The sequence below is a fragment of the Triticum aestivum genome, chromosome 6D, assembly GCF_018294505.1.
Source record: "Triticum aestivum cultivar Chinese Spring chromosome 6D, IWGSC CS RefSeq v2.1, whole genome shotgun sequence".
Taxonomy (NCBI): domain Eukaryota; kingdom Viridiplantae; phylum Streptophyta; class Magnoliopsida; order Poales; family Poaceae; genus Triticum; species Triticum aestivum.
Genome location: NC_057811.1, coordinates 191,190,613 through 191,197,364, shown reverse-complemented (window position 1 = coordinate 191,197,364; position 6,752 = coordinate 191,190,613).

The following is a 6,752-nucleotide window of genomic DNA, read 5'->3' as shown; positions in this document are numbered from 1 at the left end:
GCCAAGTTAAACCTATAGGATCTTCTTGGATTATAGTTATTTGATCTTGCTGAAAATTCCAGAAACTTTCTGTTCACGAAAACAATTGTTAAAAATCACCAGAACGTGATAAAATATTGATTCCAATTGCAGCCGATCAATAAACAAATTATCTAGGTCGTACTATTTTTGTAGAATTTTTAGAATTCCAGAAGTTTGCGTTAGTTACAGATTACTACAGACTGTTCTGTTTTTGACAGATTCTGTTTTTCGTGTGTTGTTTGCTTATTTTGATGAATCTATGGCTAGTAAAATAGTTTATAAACCATAGAGAAGTTGGAATACAGTAATTCTAACACCAATATAAATAAAGAATGAGTTCAATACAGTACCTTGAAGTGGTGTTTTGTTTTCTTTCGCTAACGGAGCTCACGAGATTTTCTGTTGAGTTTTGTGTTGTGAAGTTTTCAAGTTTTGGGTAAAGATTTGATGGATTATGGAACAAGGAGTGGCAAGAGACTAATCTTGGGGATGCCCATGGCACCCCAAGGTAATCTAAGGACACCAAAAAGCCAAAGCTTGGGGATGCCCCGGAAGGCATCCCCTCTTTCGTCTTCGTCCATCGGTAACTTTACTTGGAGCTATATTTTTATTCACCACATGATATGTGTTTTGCTTGGAGCGTCTTGTATTATTTGAGTCTTTGTTTTTTAGTTTACCACAATCATCCTTTCTGTACACACCTTTTGAGAGAGACACACATGATTCAGAATTTATTAGAATACTCTATGTGCTTCACTTATATCTTTTGAGCTATATAGTTTGTGCTCTAGTGCTTCACTTATATCTTTTAGAGCACGGTGGTGGATTTGTTTTATAGAAACTATTGTTCTCTCATGCTTCACTTATATCATTTAGAGAGTCCTACAAAACAGCATGGTAACTTGCTTTAATTGTGAAATTAATCCTAATATGCTAGGTATTCAAGATTAGTAAAAACTTTCTTATGAGTGCGTTGAATACTAAGAAAAGTTTCATGCTTGATAATTGTTTTGAGATATGGAGGTAGTGATATTAAAGTTGTGCTAGTTGAGTAGTTGTGAATTTGAGAAATACTTGTGTTGAAGTTTGCAAATCCCATAGCATGCACGTATGGTAAACGTTGTGTAACAAATTTGAAACATGAGGTGTTCTTTGATTGTCCTCCTTATGAGTGGCGGTCAGGGACGAGCGATGGTCTTTTCCTACCAATCTATCCCCCCAGGAGCATGCGCGTAGTGCTTGGTTTTTGATGACTTGTAGATTTTTGTAATAAGTATGTGAGTTCTTTATGACTAATGTTGAGTCCATGGATTATACGCACTCTTACCCTTCCATCATTGCTAGCCTCTTCGGTACCGTGCATTGCCCTTTCTCACCTTGAGAGTTGGTGCAAACTTCGCTGGTGCATCCAAACCCCGTGATACTATACGCTCTATCACACATAAACCTCCTTATATCTTCCACAAAACAGCCACCATACCTACCTAGTATGGCATTTCCATAGCCATTCCGAGATATATTGCCATGCAACTTTCCACCGTTCCGTTTATCATGACATGTTCATCATTGTCATATTGCCTTGCATGATCATGTAGTTGACATCGTATTTGTGGTAAAGCCACCATGCATATTATTTCATACATGTCAGTCTTGATTCATTGCCCTTCCCGGTACACCGCCGGAGGCATTCATATTGAGTCATACTTTGTTCTAGTACCGAGTTGTAATCATTGAGTTGTAAATAAATAGAAGTGTGATGATCATCATTCATAGAGCATTGTCCCAAAAAAAGGCCAAAAGAAAAAAAAGAAAGGCCAAAAAAAAGAAAATAAAAAGGGGCAATGCTACTATCTTTTTTTCCATACTTGTGCTTCAAAGTAGCACCATGATCCTTATGATAGATAGTCTCTTGTTTTGTCACTTTCATATACTAGTGGGAATTTTTATTTATAGAACTTGTCTTGTATATTCCAACAATGGGCTTCCTCAAATGCCCTAGGTCTTCGTGAGCAAGCAAGTTGGATGCACACCCACTTAGTTTCTTTTGTTGAGCTTTCATACATTTATAGCTCTAGTGCATCCGTTGCATGGCAATCCCTACTCCTCACATGAACATCAATTGATGGGCATCTCCATAGCCCATTGATTAGCCGCATTGATGTAAGACTTTCTCCCTTTTTGTGTTCTCCACATAACCCCCATCATTATATTCTATTCCACCCATAGTGCTATATCCATGGCTAACGCTCATGTATTGCGTGAAAGTTGAAAAAAGTTTGAGATTACTAAAGTATGGAACAATTGCTTGGCTTGTCATCGGGGTTGTGCATGATGAGAGCATTCTTGTGTGACGAAAATGGAGCATGACCAAACTATATGATTTTGTAGGGATGAACTTTCTTTGGCCATGTTATTTTGAGAAGACATAATTGCTTAGCTAGTATGCTTGAAGTATTATTACTTTTATGTCAATATTAAACTTTTATCTTGAATCTTTCGGATCTGAACATTCATACCACAATTAAGAGGGTTACATTGAAAATTATGCCAAGTAGCATTCCACATCAAAAATTCCGTTTTTATCATTTACCTACTCGAGGACGAGCAGGAATTAAGCTTGGGGATGCTTGATACGTCTCCAACGTATCTATAATGTTTTATTGTTCCATGCTATATTATATTCTGTTTTCGATGTTTATTGGGATTTATTATACACTTTTATATTATTTTTGGGAATAACCTATTAACTGGAGGCCCAGCCCAAGTTGTTGTTTTTTGCCTATTTCAGTGTTTCGCAGAAAAAGAATATCAAACGGAGTCCAAACGGAATGAAACCTTCGGGAACATGATTTTCGGAACAAACGTGATCCAGAGGACTTGGAGTGGACGTCAAGCAACAGACGAGGAAGCCACGAGGTAGGGGGCGCGCCCTCCACCCTCGTGGGCCCCTCATGGCTCCACCGACCTACTTCTTCCTCCTATATATATACCTACGTACCCCCAAACCATCAGAGGCATCCACGAAAACCTAATTCCACCGCCGCAACCTTCTGTACCCATGAGAGCCCATCTTGCGGCCTTTTCCGGCGTCCTGCCGGAGGGGGCATTGATCACGGAGGGCTTCTACATCAACACCATAGCCTCTCCGATGATGTGTGAGTGGTTTAGCTCAGACCTTCGGGTCCATAGTTATTAGCTAGATGGCTTCTTCTCTCTCTTTGGAGCTGAATACAAAGTTCTCCTCGATTCTCTTGGAGATCTATTTGATGTAACTCTTCTTTTGCGGTGTGTTTGTCGGGACCGATGAATTGTGGGTTTATGATCAAGTTTATCTATGAACAATATTTGAATCTCCTCGGAATTCTTTTATGTATGATTGGTTATCTTTGCAAGTCTCTTCGAATTATCAGTTTGGTTTGGCCTACTAGATTGATCTTTCTTGCAATGGGAGAAGTGCTTAGCTTTGGGTTCAATCTTGTGGTGTCCTTTCCCAGTGAGAGTAGGGGCAGCAAGGCACGTATTGTATTGTTGCCATCGAGGATAAAAAGATGGGTTTTATATCATATTGCATGAGTTTATCCCTCTACATCATGTCATCTTGCTTAAAGCATTACTCTGTTCTTATGAACTTAATACTCTATATGCATGCTGGATAGCGGTTGATGTGTGGAGTAATAGTAGTAGATGCAGAATCGTTTCGGTCTACTTGTCGCGGACGTGATGCCTATATACATGATCATACCTAGATATTCTCATAACTATGCTCAGTTCTATCAATTGCTCGACAGTAATTCGTTCACCCACCGTAATACTTATGCTCTTGAGAGAAGCCGCTAGTGAAACCTATGGCCCCCGGGTCTATTTTCCATCATATTATTCTTCCAACACTTAGCTATTTTTATTGCCATTTATTTTACTTTGCATCTTTATTTCTTTTATCATAAAAATACCAAAAATATTATCTTATCATATCTATCAGATCTCACTCTCGTAAGTGACCGTGAAGGGATTGACAACCCCTTTATCGCGTTGGTTGCGAGGTTCTTATTTGTTTGTGTAGGTGCATGGGACTCGAGCGTGGTCTCCTACTGGATTGATACCTTGGTTCTCAAAAACCGAGGGAAATACTTACGCTACTTTACTGCATCACCCTTTCCTCTTCAAGGGAAAACCAACACAGTGCTCAAGAGGTAGCAACTGCCGCCCTCAAGTCTAAGCTGGCTGAGGCTGAGTGGCGAGAGGAGGCCGCCACAGCCGCCCTGGTCTCGGTGCAGGCTGAACTAGCTTCCGCCAGCGCCGAACTGCTCCCTCTTCAGCTGCGGGCTATCGACGTCGAGGCCATTGCGCGGCAGAACAGGGAGGAAGCGCTTCAGCGGTGGACATTGGAGCGCGTGCATGCCCCCATGCTCCAGGGCCTCAGGAACAGGGCCAACACTGCGCTGGGCCACATCTGTGACGAGGATGCCCCTCATCGCCATGCGGACGACTACGCCAATCACCTTCGCTTCTTCACCAAGGTGGTGACGCGCATGGAGAACCATTCTGAGAGGGCTCGCCAGCTTGTCGAGGAAAGGAGTCGCAGCTTGCTCGGGCGCGCGTTATCCCGCGTCTTCAGCCATCTCTAGAACATCTACTAGGACTTCGACTTTGACACCGCCATCACTCCAGTTCCGGAGGCCATCCGAGGCGACCTGGCGCGGTGGGTGGAGGACAATGTGGACGCGCTGGTCAGGGCCTTCGCTTCCGAAGATGACGCGGTGGTGGTCGCGGCAGACGAGGGCGACGTGGTCGACGTCGGTGATGGTGGAGCCGTCGAAGGTGATGGCGATGCCGACGGAGGTGGCGACGATGCCAGCGACGCGTCCGAAGGTGATGCGGCAAGCGACATGTCCGACTAACTCCCGCGCTTCCCAGCTGTTCGTCCTGCACACAGAGGCTCGGGCGTGGCCCTAGAGGTTGTAAGAGCGTTTTGGGAGGGGAAGCCCCTCATGTAAATATATTACTGCCTCTATCTTTTTAGGCCGAGTAGAACATGTGTCTTCATGAACTCACGTATCCTGGGGTAAATTTGTTGTTGTCGCGATTTAGCTTAGCCTGTATGAGCCCCGCACCGGTTCGGGAGGTTGCGCATTCCGGGAAGCTCCTGAGAAGCCTGTCAACACGCCCGAGGGGGCCACGTGATGGGCAAGTGCTAGCCGTGGCGTGTCATGCGCGTGGCGCGTGTGCGCCGTGCCTAGCCCCGCTCGCGAGGAGCTCGTGAGGGGGAAGCGACAGGCGCGAACTCCAAATTAAGGCAAGAACCAGATAGCAAGAAATCGCTTAAACGAGAAAAGGCACCCCCGCACGCATCAATGAAAATTCAACTTCAACTTAAATCCAAATCCAGAAGGCAAGGCTGCAGAAAAGAGATCGAAAGCAAATGGCCGCGTCCAGCGCCTAGTCTAGTCTTCCTGTCATCGAGTCTTCTCACCAGCGTGGAGCTAAGTGCTGCCACTAGGACGTGGGAGGGAGCCCCCGAGGCCCGAGGGTGGCACTCCCGAGGCCCGAGGGCGGCACTCCCGAGGCTCCGGGGCGTGTACAACCCCACTCATTATTATGTGAGAGTGTCACGAGCGGAGACCTTCACAGGCGTGAGCCTTACTTCATATCGCCAGACGAGGGCCCCGCCTTGCGCCACCGTCTACCTCTGTTGGGACGACCGGAAACCAGGACGGCACCAAAGGGGGCAAAGGGGACGCCCGCGGTGCCCTCGGCGACAACGGGTCCTCTGCCGGGGGAGGGCTCGCTGGTGCCTCCCCGGCAGAGGGCCTACCTCCGGGTAACGCCTTCCTCCGTGCGACGCGGGGAGGGGCCTTGCTCCTGGCTCCTCCCGCGCAGCCCCCAGTGGGTCTCTCCTGGTGAGGCGGATATCGCCGTGCCGGAACCATCGCCTGGTGCTGTGACCTGATTCACTTGCGACTCATGGTTAGCATAAGCTTGCCCCTGAGAGATTAGTGGTACCCAGTATTTGTTGTCGATGGCGCGGTTGGTGGGGCTCTCTGGCGGCCCCTGGAAGGCCTCGGCTCCTAAAGCCTCCTCCTCCCAACCTGGTCTGAGGAACGAGCCGGGGTCGTCCTCCGGCGTGTACTCCTGGTCCATCATGCGGGGCACGTAGGCCTCCGAGGCTACTGCCCCGAAGACCTCGCCGAAGTGCCCCACATTCCATGTCGTCCGACTCGTCACGCCGTCCTGAGGATGGTAGGGCAGTGCTCCGATGGGGCCGTGTGCAGCAACGCTCGTGCCCGCGCCCATCTGGGGTGGTGCGGGCGCAACAGGGCGCCCTTCACCGGGGATTGCGTTGATGTCGACGAGGCCCCCGTGCATACTCGGGAGCACGCGGGCGCGGCGAGGCCTGCCGTGGGATCCGGCCGCTGCCTGAGGCGTGAGCTGGTAGCAGAAGGGCGGCGCTCCCGTGGCCGCTGCGTCTAGTAGCTCGGCGACGCGTTCCAGCAACGCATCCCGGTCGGTCTCCATCAGTTGGCACCGCAGCAGCTCCCGCGCCACCGTGAGTGCAGCCCGCACATTCGCCTGCTCCCGCCGGGTGTGTGGCGCCGTTGCCGCGGCGTGGCTTGCTTCCCTTGCAGCAGCCCGCGCCTGTCGTGGAGTAAGGGCGGACGGCGCCTGGCCGCGCCGCCCGTACCCAGCAGCGTTAGGTGGCACTCGTGCCGCCTGGAGCGCGGGGTTGAGGCTTT